We start from the raw sequence: 17506 nt of genomic DNA on the forward strand, positions 1-17506 counted from the left end.
GAGGAGCTGATGCTGCTGGATTCAAAGAAGGGATTTCACACAAATAAAGGGGGGAACTGGGCCAGAATATAATTGATAGCTGTTGGTATGTTTTAAATACTAAGGATAGCATTTAAATGCTTTGTTCATCAAGTCCTTAAAGGTCCTACTAAACAAAACACAACTGGGAACACAGCAAAAGTAATTTGTGAAGTTTTAATTATGTATTCAGTGCTCCCTGGAGCAGCGAGAAGAAAGGGTATTTTTTTCCTATTTCTTTAAAAATTACATAAGACCCCCTAGAATCTGTACAGCTTGATGAAAAGAGAAGGTGCAGAACCTCTCCAGTTCAGCTCTTCAGGACTTTCAAGACTATTTGCCAGATTCAGGTCTTAAGAAGTCTCTAAAAAAAAAAAAATGAAAAAAATCGATCCAATGGAGGAACTTTATTCACTGACTATTCAGCTCTATCCAAAGTCAATCTAGGTCAAATTCATTCTCATGCAGAGGGCCAACGCAAGTCTCATCTACTTATTAAAGATAGGGCTGAAATAGAACTCAAACCAGCCCTTTGCATCAGAGAAAATTGAACTCTGTATGAAAGTCGGAGGGAAACTGGAATGGAATTAAATAGCTGGTCTAAATAAACTGTAAAAAAAAATTATTGTCCCTAAAAACAACAACTCTGTTTTGAACTACTGTGAATATCAACACCACCACTTATATTACATGTTATGCCATAAAGCAGCAAATATTGGATCTGATCACTCACCCCTAATTTATGAAAAATTCCTATAGTTGTGCCACTGACTAACCAGTTTCACAATATAATTGTGTGGTATGTAAATTATCTTACCCTTGTTTTGCTAGCAGGGCAGCTGAAACAGACAGGTTAAGTGACTTGTCATAGATCATACATCTTTGATCCCTCTTCCTTCAATATTAAAATGGACCAGACATCTCTAAAATAAAAGTATTTTTTTTAAAATCATATCTGTCTAAAGAAACATTATCTACTGTTCTTACAAATACCTGATAATAGTGGAATTGAAAGAGATTAGAGGGAAAAAAGTACTTTTTCCCCTCTAGTTACTTTGTGCATTTGCAGCATTTTGTGTAAAGTCATTGTTACTGTCTCCCCCTAACTAGGCAGTTTCCCCTGCCTGTGTCTCACAGCAAGTGAAGAAAGAACATACTAGAAAAAATATATTTGTAAAACCACAGACATTGCGTGGGAGATTCAGGGGCAAGTATACTGCCTGAAACTTTTTTAACTCTCTTTTTAAAACTGACTAAATACCAAGTTGACAGTGGTACTTCCTGGGAATTACTTAAAAAAGGGACATCTCTGGAAGGCACCAATTCTGGGAATTTTTTTTAAACAAAAAGTGAATCATTAATGAAAGATCTCTAATTCTGTGATGCCTGGGAATACCACTTTCACTGCAGTACTTCTGGGAATGACAATCAGTAGAATGCCATATTGCCAAGCCCAAGTGTTCAAAAATCAGGAGTCATGTGCTCCCGCCCCCACCATCACAAGATTTACTTAAAAGCTGTGACATTTGTTTTTATTTGCCTATTGGTTTCTGGGCCTTTAGAGCATACTTGGATCATGTTTTCAAGCTTTTTTCCCCACTTAAATGAAAGCTGAGATTCTTATGAAATGGCATAATAATTCCAGGAGCTGGGGTTTTAAGAAAAAAAATAAATATTGTAAGACTCATGATAGTGTTGCCAAATACTGCAATTTTAAGAATGGAAACACACTTGTTCAGAAAGCTCAGATACAGAAATACCCACAGTATCCATAGACATCTGAACATTTCCCTTGCACAGTAATCAACTTTAAGCTAAATCTATAATATATAATGTTTATTTAAAACAAAATATGATCCAAACAAAAAAGAAAAATGCAAACAAAATGCAAAAAATTGTATTACAGAAAGTAAATACATCATGTTAACTGTATCTAATCAAGCACCATCTGATTATTGTTTCTAATCCTAGCAGAAACATTAGTAGTTCTTTTTAATGCAGCATATTTAATAAAATATCCCAGATACTAAATATTAATATATTTTGTTTAACATCCCTTCTTTTTGTGCTACAATATTTTAATATGCCATCATAGATCCAAACTTTGAAGGACAGGATCTGGGGGTTTGGTCTGAATAGTATTAAGAGAGGATCCAACAGTAAAATGGAGATTTGGACCCAAATTTTCCCAAAATTCCGAGTTGTCCAGAACCAGGATTTTTGTTTGACCTATTCTAGGGATAGGCTCCAGCTTCAAAATTCAGATAAACTTTTAGGTCTGTTCAGTTTAGGGTTTTGGTCTGGGTCACTCTCTACTTGGGAAACCATCTTATATTAAAGCAACCTATCTCTGCATTCATTTGCTTTTAGATGATTTCTTGATGTATTATGACAAACTAGTAGTTATACACTAGAGTATTTGTAAGGTCTAGGAATTTAGCTTGTTCTATAAAATACACTTGAATTTGCATGCTCAATACAGCATATTTGAACTAAAATACTAACAATCACTGTATGATTGTTAAAATAAATCCAGAAATTCTTTTTACTGTAATATGTGCAAGTTAATGCATGACATTTGCCTAGTACTACAGTAACATGCAAAACTGACTAACAGGATATCTACACAGACTTTCCATACTTCATTTACCATTACCAATATAAAATAGATAAAGCTGATTAAAAAGTGTTTGTACTAATATTTGCATATTTTATACAGCATACATGTCAAAAGTTTAAAGCTATTCTATTAATACAGACTAATACTAAAGGATTCTTTGAGACTTACAATATAATATAATTCTATTGGATTAAATCATAATAACCTAACAAGAAATGTACTAGAAATGTCAAATTTATTTTATAGGCAAGTTCTAGTTAGCTGCATTGCCAGTGAGAACCAGTTTTCTTTCCCTTATTGACCACTTTTGTTTCTTATACCCACCTGTAGCAATGTATGGTCTTAAACTATGTCTTCCTGTATGCTTATACAGTACCTAGTAGAATAGGATCTAATCCTAATCTGGGTTTCTTGACATTCATGTAATGGTAAGAATAAAATGCCAGATTTGGACATGGTAAACTTTGATGTTCTGATCATTCTCCCCATCAGGTTTGAATAAGAAGTTCTGCTTTACAGAAATTTAGAACCAAGTTCATTTAACCAACAAACATCTCTGGGACCTTATTCTACAAGATTCTATTCTACTTTCTACAAAATACAAGTAGAACTGCTGGATTGTGACACTCTTTTGCTAAAACACAAGTACCTTAATACTTGCTCAATAATTTTTTTTTCTTCATTCATGAAGGGATACCTCCTTGTGTGTTCTCTCTTGTTACTGTCACTCCTAAGCTCCTACCTTTTCAGTTGCCTGGGGATTTACTTCCTCCTGGAGAATTCCTTCAGGTTAATATCATGATCGTTATTAAAGAAAAACGATCATCATCATCAATCTGTTCTCACAAACCTTAATGGACTGAAAGGGTCACAAGTTTTACTATTTTAGCAAGATGGCTGCCACCAAGAATGCCCCTCTCCTAGCCCTACTCCTTCCCCCCTTTGACCCATTGATCCCCAGTCCCCGATCGGAGCTACCACTGAGTCAAGTGAAAGTTGGCAAACAATACAGCAGTAGTAGCTCATCCTATTTTCACACCCCCGAGGTGGGGAGCCAGAAAATGTTCCAAATGTTTTAGCAGACTGTTGAGATGTGCTTTTTGTCCCCCCTCCCCGCTCCTCAAAACTTCAAATAGCTGGACTGAGCAAAATAGGTCATATACAAAACCACAGAAAGTACTGCTTTCAGAGTAGCAGCCGTGTTAGTCTGTATTCGCAAAAAAGAAAAGAAGTACTTGTGGCACCTTAGAGAACAACAAATTTATTTGAGCATAAGCTTTCATGAGCTACAGCTCATTTCATCGGATGCATTTGTTTCATGAAATTGATAGATTTCCACTCCATACGGCTAAATGCATCCGATGAACTGAGCTGTAGCTCACAAAAGCTTATGCTCAAATAAATTTGTTATTCTCTAAGTTCCACAAGTACTCCTTTTCTTTTTTACAAAAAGTACTGTATTCATACAATAAACCAACCTAAATTCTATAAAACTCTTAATTCAAATCACTTTAACATTAAGAATGTGGCCATAAAATACTTCACTATATAGGGCCCAATACTTCTCTTACAATAGTGTAAATCGGGAAAAATCCATTGAAGTCAATGGAGTTACACCAGTGAAAAAATGGTGTGAGAAGAATCAAACCAACAGGATTTTTAAGCTTTTCATTAGTCTACGTATCATTCTGCAGAATGCTCGGAATTAGATCTGAGGAGTTCTTACCACACAGCTAGGCGAACAGGAAATGGCAAGGCTTTTTGGTCAAAAGGAAAATTCAGGGGATTTTTTTTTTGAGTTCCCATCCACCCCAGTTGCTCCAGCAGTCATGACCTTTTATTTAGCTTAGACATTAACTCACCTTTAAATAAATTCCTTGTTTTAGAGTCATATTGCTTTACATAGTGACATACCAGAGGGTGAGCATTTATTAAGAACTAAGACTGAGTTCACAGTCTCATTGTATTATTACTGGTCTGCAGAGACTTGCCACACATTAGATATCTAGCACTTGTTCACCATAACTCTTCTGGTGCCTCCTCCATTAATCAATGGTGGATAATGGGTTTCAGACATGATATATAATCCTGCCAAGTATAGGGGGGATGCATGAGTGACAAATAAGAGTTGTTTTAGGTTTAAAGAGAAGTAAAGTTAACACATACCTACAGTCTAGACTGCGTAAGAGATTCCAGAAACCAGAATGATGTACTTTGGGAATTTCACTCTACTGGTGAAAAGTGGTCATTGTAATAATGCAAGTTTGCTAAAATCTTGCCCCTCTGTCACTAAATGATTGGGTGCTAACTTCTTTGCATCTGAATACAATATATACCAACTGATGGAAGTTCGGAAGAAACTCCATTATGGGCAGGCCATTTCCTAATTGTGTACCATAGTGATTCTTGCAGCTGCCTCTCAAGTCACTGGTGCCGGCTACTGCCAGAGAGAGACAGGATACTGGTATAGATGGATCACTAGTTTGGCAATTCTTATGTTCTTGTTTACTTCAGTAAAAGATTGAAATCCTTTAATTCGTTACTTGCTCATTAAGCATATACAGTACCTTTCCTAAAAGCCTGATCCTGAAGCCTCTTGCATAATCCTGATGATCTCAGTAGGACTACTCATGAGTGTAAAGGCTACAAGACTGTTTCCTTTTTTAAATTTCTCTCTCCCCCTCTCTGTCATCCCCCAAAATTGTATTAGGTTTGCTGTCTGATTTTCCTTGTTTTATGCCTCTTTGATTCTTCTTCACCATAAGTTTAAACATATCCAGCCTCACTTTAATTTTATAGCACCTTTCTTTTCAACATGTTTAACTCAGCAATTTCTTTCACACCCTTGAATTCTTTACTTTTACTTTTCTCTTTTATGGTTAAATATTTTCATTGCTTGTTTATTGTTTTTGAGCTGGATATGGTTGCTTTTAATAAAGCTGAGCTAGTGTGACCAGCATGGGAGATAACACAATCAAGTGGAAGACATACTTCAATTAATTGAACACTGACAAGCTCCTTCACCCCTTTTGTCATATGACCAAAACATACGATCTGAAGATCTTCTGCTTTATTACAGTACTTCACAGTAAATTTACTTCAAGCTATTTGGGTTCAGTAGGCTTTTATATTGAAAAATCTTAAAGTCAAATTTGCATTTTTCAAGTTAATTTGTAAACTCCAGCAAACGTATAAATGTTCTGCTGTGGTTGTATTAGTGAAATAGTTTTTTTTGGACAGGAAGGATTCAGATTCTTAAAAATTAAGACCTTGCTCTTCATATTGTTAATCCAACAAGTTAGAATATCAAATACTACTAATGCCCTATCTCAAAAATATTTTACTTCTTTAAAGCCCGGAACTTAAATCAGTAGAATTGATATTAGGGAGATAAACAAAATTCTAATATGCTAGTGACTGAACCTTCAGTCTATAGTGGTCTTTCATATGCCAACTAGCAACATAACACTATCCTCTAGACCCCGTTCTATTGACTCCCATTAGTCTAACCTTTTTATCATACATTAATTGCTTGGCTGTCAAGGACGTCCACTGAGAGAGGATACCCTACATCTAGTACATTTCAGATTATGATAGATTTTTCTAGGCAAGAATAAGGACAACTTTGTGTCTTGCTTGTATCATATTGAGACTCAGTTGCATAATAAGCAGAATGAAGAGTACTTGTGGCACCTTAGAGACTAAAATTTGAGCATAAGCTTTTGTGAGTTTCAGCTCACTTCATCTAATGCACAAAAAATGAGCTGTAGCTCACGAAAGCTTATGCTCAAATAAATTTGTTAGTCTCTAAGGTGCCACAAGTACTCCTTTTCTTTTTGCGAATACAGACTAACACGGCTGCTACTCTGAAATAAGCAGAATGTTATTTTCATTTCTGTACATCACATAGAAAACTGCAAAAATGGTTAGATAGGCCAACTCTCAAACTTCTTCCATCTAGTCCTCATATTGCTGCTCACTACAATTTAAGTTGCTGAAAGCCAAAGTTGATACATGTAGTTTCTAAAAATCAAAAAAAAAAAAAAAGCCAAAAAAAAAAAACCACATCGCTCATATTAAAATACAAGCAACTATGACATGTTACACAAGTTGATTTGATCTTTTGGAAATGACTTTGTATATAAAACTCTGTCATATATGAAGAAATAGTGCCAGAAGGATACTGAAAACCACAGAGAACTCTATAGGAAACTTTAGGAACAAACAAGACAACTAAAGTGATCATCCTGGGAAAATAAATACTATAAAATTGGATCCCTGCTGCATCAACCTTCTTGGATAATATTGTCGATTTTGGAAACCAGTAGATTTCAGGGGTATAGTAGCTGGGAATCGTATGGAATTTTTCTAAAGTCTATTTTCGCATTGGAAACTACAGCACTTTTAAGTATAATAGAAATTACTGATTCTTTCTAGAATCAGACAAAATAGTTACCTAAAACTGGATTATCCATTCAGAAACAGAGTAAAATAGTTTTAAAGTAAAACAGTATGTCAAGCAGTGCAGAAGCCATTTGTCAGTGAAGACACAGTAGAATTAATTAGTATGCATAATTATTATTGTATTTTGCACTTAATTTATGTGATAAAATACTGTAACTGTTATACTTATTACTCTACAGAATGAATGTAATAGGGGAGACAATACACACAACTGTAAGTTAGACACTAGTAATATGGGCAAAAATAACTAGTGATTTTGGGTGCTTCTATTTCTGTGTGCCTTAATGTACCCTAAGGGGGCCCAAATTTTAGAAAAATCACACCCTTTGACAATTAATTCCCTTTAAGATATCTTAAACTGGGCTCCCAAAATTAGAGGCACCCAAAATCACTAGTCACTTCTGAAAAAAGTCTATATGCAAACGGACTTCTGCAAATGAATAGTTCAAGCATATTTTTAGTTGGAAAAAAATAGCTTTCTGGCTGTATATATTTTAAATCATTGAGAGTTGCTATAGCAAGCAAAAAATGAAAATTATGTATAAATACCAGCTTGCAAGGTGCACCACCTCATATAAAACTCTGCTTTAAAAGTACATGATTCTTATGTGGACGTAATATTCTATTATTGTAAAAACAGTGTACATTGTAATCTTAATATAGTCTCTGAAAAAGCTTTATTTTATTATGTCACTCCAGTGAATAAAATGATGCCAACTAGAAATTCCTCGAGCAGATATCCTCAATCCAAAACTGTCTAGTGGCACCTCTGTTTCTCTACAAGGACCTGAGGCCTGGCCTCAGAAGCCAATGCATCTTGGAGGATGCTGATTTCAGAATTCAGCTATACAATGTTGATGGATTAGCACTTAAACCAAAACGTGCTGAAAAGTCAAATCTGTGACTTTGCTGAGGCATAGATGGGACTGATCACAAGAATGTGTATCAAAGACACAAAACAGCCCTGAACCCCAACATGTATATTAAAAAAGGCATCATTTACCCAAAAGGTAAACAGCTGAAACACACATACCAGACACAGAAAACTTGGGCACTAATCAACTTGGATTAATGATACACAAATGAGGAGTTGCACGTAAATCAACTATGTTGTCAAAACATTACTCCTTTAATCCCTGATAAAAGATGAGGTTTATAAAAAGCAGATTTTTGTGGCTCACTGAAGATTGCTTTTCATGTAGCTTTAAACAATTTAAGTGCTAATCCACTGCCATTTAAGTAAACTACATTATCTGTCATCAGGCTTTGCTACATGAAGTTGCCTAATCATTTCATAAATCCACAGCTAGCTGGAACTAGTCTTTGTTGGAATCCAGGTTTGTATTATGCTTATAAATTTTACACTACAATACACCATATGTAAACTCAGTCTCAGGGTCCTTTCAATGTATCAGCTCAGCATACATTTAGTTCTAAAACAATAAAAGTGACTTGCAGTTTTCTAATACTGCCCAATTCCCCTCACCCCACTCTGAACACTGGAAGATAAAAAACAGCCTGTGATGTACCCATTCCTGTATTAGAAATGATAGGTGCTTTGTAAATGAGTTTTTATTTTTATTGAAAGCTGAGTCTTACATCTGCTTTGCTTTAACCAAATAAATAAATAAATAAATAAATAAATAAATAAAAATGCAGGAGAGAAGGAAATACAGAAACTTCAGTTAACTGCTAAAGGAAATTCCACATGTGCTCATTGCTTTTCTGGTTCTGCTGCTATTTAATTGTAAAAAAAAAACTTTATCAATGCTAATAGTAATTCTGTGCCAAGATGCTTTGCAAGTACCATAAATGTAATATTACCGTATGTTCTTTGACATAAATATTACATGCTTTCTCCCTCTCTTCCCCTCTTCCCATGAATATTCCCCTCAGAAACTGAACAAAATTATTCATTATAGGCCAGACTGATGTGTACTCAAGTTTGCCCCACAAATTATCCCACTGAAGTCAATGAGATGACTTGTGGAGTAAGGCAGTACTTGTTGTTAGTAAGAGTATAATAATATGCATTGTATTGGGTAAATCCTGCCTTTCAGTCCTCTCTGAACAAGAAAATACAATAGATCATGGAATGGTTGTGTTTTTGCTGCACAGAGGGAACAGGATGCCTTGAAATGTTCAGGGGATCCACATAGCAGGACTGTTTCATACTGTGTTGTATAATTAGAGAAACAGTAGCTGAGAAACTGTATGCTGCTGTTCCTGGACAGTTCTGTGCCAAGGACTCCCAGAAAAACATTGCCACTCTTCCCTACATTGTCAGCCACCCCCAACAGCGTGAGGGAAATTCAAGAGAAGAGAACATAGAGCCTGCAATTAGAGAAGACCACAAATCCCATAAAACAACAGCTATAGCATGGTGAAAGTAATGGAGTGTTAAGAAATGAAACAATTCAGTTGGGCAGCTACAGGCAGTGGGAGAGTAGCAATTTTAGATGCGAGTATAGTTTATAACATGCAGCATTTGGGATTTTGGTCAGCCAATACCCAATGGAAAGCACTATTTGCTTCAGAAATGCTACTTATCTTTTCTCCTCCTGCCAATGGATCCCTGCCAATGCTGATGCATATACAAGGACAAACTAACTTTCTAAAACTTCACCAAAAATCATTATTCCTGCTTCAGTTATGAAATGAAGATGCTGACCTTAAAAAGTAAAATCTTCTGTTCTTGGTTTCTTCTCCCTGTCAGCACCATGGACTGCCAACTGCGTGCTCACACTCCTCCCACTGCTGCTTCCATGGACAGATCAGCATCATATAAATCTATTATCGGTCAAAAAATGAAAAGGAATTTATGTGAAGAGAACTGCTTGCCAGCTAGTGAGAGGCTATGGTAATAGTGTGGGTAATTTGAGAATGGCAGCTGGCTGTCTCTTGCCTTTTTTCAGATAAAGAGAGCAAGAAGAGGAAGGGGTTGTTTATTTTGTTTTTTAGAATGCAGGCTTTGTCCGGTGATTTGACCAAAAGTTTTCCAGATACAGATGCTTTGGAATCAGTTACAATAAAGCATGGAATAGGAAACACTACAATTCAAAAAAGTTCCAAGCATAAACCAGTATTCACAAGTGTCAAAGGAGTGGGCATGGCCCTTTAAAGGTTTCTACCTTTGAAACCTCTGATTACTCACATCTACCCTCAATTGACTAAAAGTGAAGTAACTTTCATGTGCAATCTTAAAAAAAAAGATATACAGAAACTTAATAATGCTTGTATTTCGGACAACAGCTGCTACATATTCCCTCTGGGAAGAAAAGTTACTTTGATCCATTGATTCTGGAATATGATAAAATATTTTGTTTCAATCATCATTTTCTATATTTTTTCCTAACTCAGACGTAACAAATTTTTCATCTATTGTCCTTAACATCAGTATATTGACAGGGAAAGAGAGAGACTACACCTGTCAAAATAACCTCAGTTGATACACACACTCAGTGGAACTGTCTAAACAGGTTTACTCTAGATCGGCCATAAAGCTTTTTAGGTATCTCTTGCCTGTGTGAAAATCTGCATACATCTGTTTGCATATTCAAACAGTCATTTGCATGCGCAAATCTGACAATTAGATCTGCAGTTACAAGATCTGAGTGAATACCTCAGAAAAATATCTGCACACATTCACCCAAATGAAAATACATTAAGTCTCTGACTGAGTTTGCACTGCCTTTGTGTTTACTTTCCATGATTATTCCAGCTAATACACTTACTACCATAGATGCTTAGAAAAATAAATTTTAGAGAGTATTCAGGAATGAGAGAGAGGAGGCAGCATCAGGTGCATGCCCCCGACCTGACCCTCCCTTAGGGTTAGTAGTATTACTGGTATAATTATTTTGGTTGGGGTGTGCTTTTTAACAAAATAGCTATACCAATAAAAGCCCTGTTGTGGATGCAACTGTATCTGCATGGTATAGTTACTCCCCTTCCTGTACACATACAGCTATGCCAGAATAAGACATCTTTAAATTGGTATAATTGTGCCTACATTAGGACACTTGTTGTACTGCTTTAACAATCTTGGTATACTTAAAGCAGTATCATTTTCTATCATAGACAGAGTCAGAGTCCTACTTAATCTTCCCACTAGAAACCTAATGCTCAGATTTAGGCTAATTCTACACTATAAAAATCTTACCAGTAAAATTTCTGTTGGTATATCCCTGCTGATATTGCCATCTTGCTAAAATGTGTTCACGTTTGGCTGCCTTTGCCAGTACAGCATATCCCTCACAGCAACAGATGTCAGCAAAGACATGCAGTACATGGGTAGACATCCCAGTGTCACCTGTCCCACCTTTCAGCACGCCATCTTCTGGGAAGATTTTGCCATGCATTATGGGATCCTTGGGGAATTGTGGGAGTTTGGGTTCAAGTGTCCACTATTCCCTCAGTTCCATGCCACAATCTTCTCTTCCTTGTGCCACCTTTTAAACTCTCTGCCATCTTGGTTGCAGAAGCATGGATGCTGAACAGATCAGCAGAGCCATCTCATCCATTTTAGAGACAAAGTGATTGATTCTTCTGAACCTGCAGAATTTCAACTACCACCACAGTGTAGCAGTAAAAATGAGAAAACTAAGGAACAATGAATGATACAAAACAGTGAATGAAAGCTGCCAGCTACTGCAGATATTCACTGGTCAGGTCTTGGTGGGGAAACAGTGATTCTGAGCCCATGAAATGAGCACTGAGTGATGGGGATCTGATTATGCAGCAAAATGGACCGTCAGCAGTGGCTGTAGAACTTTTGGATGCAGAGCACCACATGCCTGGTTTTGTGTGTGAAGTCTGTACCAGCACTCCAACCCAGACACTAAAATGAGAAGTGTTGTGAAAAAATGGTGGTAATCATGCTCTGAAAGCTTGCAACCCTGGGTCGCTGATACCAGAGGATGAAAAGGATGTCTGGGCCAACAAAAAGGAGAAGCTCTGAAAGCAGAGTACAGTTGTGGTCACCAGATATTACTATGAGTCTGTGCAGGCCAAGCCCCCTGAGCTAGCAACAGTTACTACTTTACGACTCTAAGCACAGCATGCAAGTAATTTGTTTTGTTCATGGATTTGAAAACCAAAATATTGTGTTTCTGACTAGAAAACTACATCCAATAAGTTTATAACTATGTCTGCAAAATCATGTTATCTGAATGCCAAGCATTCTTTTATATTTTTGATGTATTTAGTTTGAATGCTCAGGTACTGGTTAATATGCATTTCCTTTTTGGTTGTGAATGCATTTAATTATATTGGCACAGTTTTTATTTTGCAGGCAAAAAATAAGAACTAGTTTAAAGTATGTATGTAAGAATGCTTTTTGGTTACTTAAGGTATTTATTTGTTACCTATTACTATCGGTGCATGCTCTTAAAATAAACTAAAAAGAAAAGGAATACTTGTGGCACCTTCAAGACTAACAAATTTATTTGAGCACAAGCTGAAGTGAGCTGTAGCTCACTTCATCTAACACGGCTGCTACTCTGAAACCTTAAAATAAACTGGCTGTTTTAAAAGAGAATTCCTTTGTTCTCTGACCATGCACAATTAGCCACCATTTTGAGGGGAGAGACAGAGTTTTTGCAAATGCCTGCATGAGTAGGAATATGGGAGGAGGGAAGAGTGTCAGAGGCCATGAAGAATTTTTTCCCCAAAAGATGAGCATTAACAGAAGTTACATCTACTTGAGTCCCCTTCCCCTCCCTCTGTGGGTTCTCTCTCTGGATTAGGTTGGGTTTCAAAGAGCTCTTTGCTGTTCATGGGCTCTGCATTCTCCACCTCCCTCTCCAAAATAAACTTCATCTCTCTACAGCCCTGTGATGTCTTCTTCCAGACATCACAAGGTGTCCACTGTCACTCACTGGAAGGTAGTGCGGTCCCCACACAGTTCAATATCTATCTCCACAGAGTAGTGGCACCTTTTGGAGGAAGGGGGAAGAGGAGAACCACCGAATGTTTTGTTGGCCTCCTTTGTCCTCTGGCAGGACTGCCACAGTTCCTTCTTTGCCTGGCCTCGGAATTCATCCCTGTCATATCCAGCTCCTGCATCTCCTCAGTGTCTAAGTAAACATTTTTATTCCTAAAGAAATTCTGCAGCTGTGCTTGCACTGCCTCATCTCCCCACACTGAGGAAATCCAGGATTTCTTTCCTGCACCAGGCAGCAGCACAAGCTTTAGTTGCAACTTTATGTGGGGCCATACCAATATGCTAAGATAGCAAAGATGGACTCGCTAAGGTGGGCTACTAGGAAGAGAGGCATTTCCAAAAGACACCAGAGATTTTAAAGGCAGGGGTGTAGGCCAAGGTGTGACCCCTAGAAAGCAGCATTCAAAAATTTGACCTCAACCATCATTGCTATGGGGACAGAAATTCATTTTGTATTGTTGCTGGGCAATGTACTAGTACAGGCAACCATCCAGGCTTGTACTAGTGAAAGAGGGTTAGCAGAGGACTTCTACTGCACAGTGAGCTGATTAACTTGATCAGCTGAGGTTCAGGGGTTTGTCATCAAGATATAACATTGAGTGTCGATGCATCCAACATTATTCAGAACGCAAGTTTTACCAGTAAAAACTTCAGTGTTAACCAGGCCTTACACTCATCTAACCAGAGAACAGAAACAATATTATATTACCTCTAGTATGTGTCCAACTAACACTAACCAGCATATGTCCAGTTCACTCAACTCTAGTAATTACCCAATTTGCACTCATAAATCTTAAAAACACAGAAGTGTAGGACTGGAAAGACCTCAATAGGTCACTAATCAAGTCCCTTTTATTGAGGCAGGACTAAATATTATCTAGATCTTTCTTGACAGGCATTTGTTCAACCTGTTCTTAAAAATCTCTAATGGTAGAGATTCTACAACCTCCCTGGGTAATGCAGTTTGTGAAAATGTATTCAGGCAAGTTTTGTGCATATAAAAATGGTGGCCCTTTAAATATTTGTTTCTAAAACATTAACTTCAAATATAGTCACTTGCCATTTGTTTTTGCCTTTTTCACCTTCCCTCACTTGCCAAAAAAGTCATCTCCTTTTTCTTTTCAGAGCCTGAGTCAGGAAGGGCAGCTTTTGAGAGCACAGCACATTTCTAGCAAAGTCAGCAGCAACTTCTCCAGTGATTTAAATTCACTTTTTAAAATAAGTCATTTCAAGATAACATAATCAGAAGATCAAATCCTTTGATTTAAAAACGCACTATCCTATTCTGCGGGTCAAAGTTGAAGTGAAGTGATCATAAACATGCATGACTAAAACACAGCGGGGAGTTTGGTGTTCTGCACTTTTTTTTTTGGTAACTTACAGGAGAGGTATCTACAGCCTCAAACATAGTCAGCCCTTTTAATTTTTTGCATAAAATAAATAGCACAGGCAATTCCTAATTCCTCCTATAGTGTTAGTGTTAATATATACATTTCTCAACGATATCAATCACCAGTGTGTCATTAGCTTTCAAAGGAGACTTCACTCTATACCCTTTTAGGTTTTTTTTTTTTAATTTTTACAATACTGTATACAATCATTTGATTCAGGTGCTTGACACTTGAGGTTCAGCTGCTTCCCTCTGCCCCTAGCCCCCGTCTTTATAAACCAGTAAACCTTTGAAATGGATTCTTTGAAAAATAAAACCCAGACCTTTCTTCTCTCCTGCTGGGTGTAGACACTATGCTGTCTACACTTGTTAGGAGGAGGCTTGCCTCCAAGCCTCCTTAGATTCATGGGTTCATTTACTGCTTATATGTAACTTGAGGTACACACACTTTCCTTTGTTTAGGATAGACCTGTTTAACAACTCCCCGTCATACCTCAGTTACACACACACTTTAGTCATAATTCCAGAATATATTCATAAGTCAAGACCCATCATGTACATACATCATGCAAGGATACTAATGATCGGTGAGTTGTTAGTTTTCAAATGATAACTCTCCAGGCTTATTTTGTACAAAGATTGTTACAATAATGTGTAGGGTGTGAACACAGGGGAGCTTAGTATCACAGAAACTCCGTCAAAAAAAGTCAGTGAGTTTCACCAGATTTCAGTCAGAGAAGGACCCAATCAGTAGATCCCAGTACTCCAATACTTTGGAAGGGCTCTAAACTAAGTTCCAGATCTGAAATTTGTTGTGGATCCCCAACTGTACAAAATGACAAACCAAAATCCTGGATTTGAACACACCTGAACTTTAGAAAGTTTAGTATCTAGATTTGCTTGCAATTCAGGACTATCTCTAATTGCAATGCAAAACTGTAAATTAGTCAATATTTGCTCTAAAAGGTTGCATACCTGAGCGAGCCTTTAAGGAGCTGGCCCAAGTTTGTAACAAAACTGCAAGCCAGGTGTGTTTCATATGTTTTCTGGGCTTTATGATGAACATTTCACAGAGCTCTAGTCAACTTTAAGAGGCTCATATTGAGCCCATGTAGAAGAGCTCACATTTATCTAACCTGGCCTCTGGTGTGGAGCTTTGTCATTCATAAGGAGCCCTGTCCCATACTCCAGACTAGATAAGAGTCTTACTGAACTGCAGTCAATTTTAAACATTTAGTAATAAAAATAAACTCTCTCAGAAAAAAGACAAAGGATGGGGACATCTTTTGGCAGTATTCAAAAATAATTAAGCATGCATTCCAATAGCATTATCATTTTGTTTGCATTGCCATCATGTCTACCAGTTCTAGTCTAAATAAAGAGCGAAGATTTCACCTTTATTTTTTCTTTCTGCTCATTCATTGAAGAAAAAAAAAATAAATGTAAAGGAATAATATGGATGGAGCAAACAATGTCAGCATCAAGTTACTTAAAAACCTAAACATGCTTTTCTTTTTTTTAAAATAAAGATGGACCCAAACCAAAATATTAGATTGGAACAATGCCAAGGATTCAGGTGCTTGAAATTATAACCAAATGCTGCATGGCTCAGTTCCATCTCTGAGCCAGATGCTCAGCTGCTGTAAATTACCTTTTCTCCACTGGAATTAACAGCTATGCTAATTTACACCAGCTGAGGATCTGACCCTCTGGGTTTAAAGGAATCCAACATTTATCCTTGCCCCAAAACCCATAAAACAGCATTTTTGCCATGAGATCTTGAGATATAAAGCCCTGCATAGTTAGTTTGCCCTTGAACCTCACAGAATCATTTAGAAGTTCTTCTTCCTCCTGAGTGGATGAAATTACATTACAATAATTAGAAAGGGGTTAGATACAGCTCTGAAAATTACAATGAGCTTACAGACACAGTCCGATTCATTTTTATGCTAAAGTTGAAAAGATGCATCAAAGACAATATTATTCTCTTTCTTTCACATTTTTTTTAAAAAAATCTTGCGTTGAAAAATTCCACAAGTTAACCATTTACATAGAAAGAGTTCCACTAGATGAGCAAACTGATACATTTGATGCATTTCTAAATGAAGAGGAATCTTTAAAACTATGCTACCAGTGTCTAGACAAGAGCAGGAATCAAGACTGGAATATAGTCTTGATCTCAGGACATGTTGTAAATGTGTCCAAATTCAGTCCCTTAAAAACCTCAAGTATCCTCTGAATAAAGAGGATAATATTTATTACAACAATCAGAAAAATAGCTGTGTAATACCTACTGCCTGGTTCTGATCTCACATATGCTGCTGAAAATCAGAAGTAAAACCAGCATAAGAAGATCAGACTCAGTCACTAAAATTTAAGGGCTGAATTGTATATTTTCAGTCAGAATTCCAGAACTGTGCACATACATTGGGTGCCCTTTCATATATATTATAAATTTGTATAAAGAAAGGACATTCAGTTAGGTAAGATATTATAGATATAAACAGATATTCCTGATGCATAAAGTTCAACCTTGTACAGCAAGTTAATAAAAGGTCTTATGCAGAGAGTGCCCTCTGTATTTGATCATTTGCACAAATATTTTGTGCCTGTGCACATGTATGCACAGTTACTGTGCATACAAGTTAGGGAAGCAACTTTGTGTTTGCTTACACACATCTATGAAAAATTTGGTCCACAATCTGAATTTTGCTTTAGGAGCAGCAAGATTGTCTATGTGGGAACATCAGGATTGGCTACTTAGGGGGAAAATGTTATTTTAGTGTCCATTTAAAGTTAGAGTCAAATCCTAACTACCTGTGTTTGAAGCCCACAATGTGACATCATAGAATCATAGGACTGGAAGGGACCTTGAGAAGTCATCTAGTCCAGTCCCCTGCACTCATGGAAGGATTACATATTATCTAGTATTATCCAGTAAGAGATTCCTGGCAGGACATCTCTCCGCTAGAGGCAGTTTGTGTTAAAAGCTTGATACCCATTTCACGAAGCACTCTCCCAGGCAGAAATACTTGACTGCATGCCTCCGGCTACCATATATGGCAGTAAT

The 17506-nt window shown here is 37.0% G+C and overlaps 1 long non-coding RNA gene across 1 annotated transcript in view; it reads right to left on the reverse strand.

The window, feature by feature from the left end:
- Positions 1-835: 835 nt before the first annotated feature.
- LOC119856370 overlaps positions 836-17506 on the reverse strand; it is a 56961-nt gene continuing 40290 nt past the window's right edge. Inside the window, exons 2-3 of the long non-coding RNA XR_005293266.2 lie at positions 9774-9892; positions 836-941 (exon numbers count right to left, since the gene is read on the reverse strand). This is a non-coding gene — a long non-coding RNA (uncharacterized LOC119856370). The remainder of the gene's footprint in view (positions 942-9773; positions 9893-17506) is intronic.

This window comes from Dermochelys coriacea, chromosome 5 (genome assembly GCF_009764565.3).
Source record: "Dermochelys coriacea isolate rDerCor1 chromosome 5, rDerCor1.pri.v4, whole genome shotgun sequence".
Taxonomy (NCBI): Eukaryota; Metazoa; Chordata; order Testudines; family Dermochelyidae; genus Dermochelys; species Dermochelys coriacea.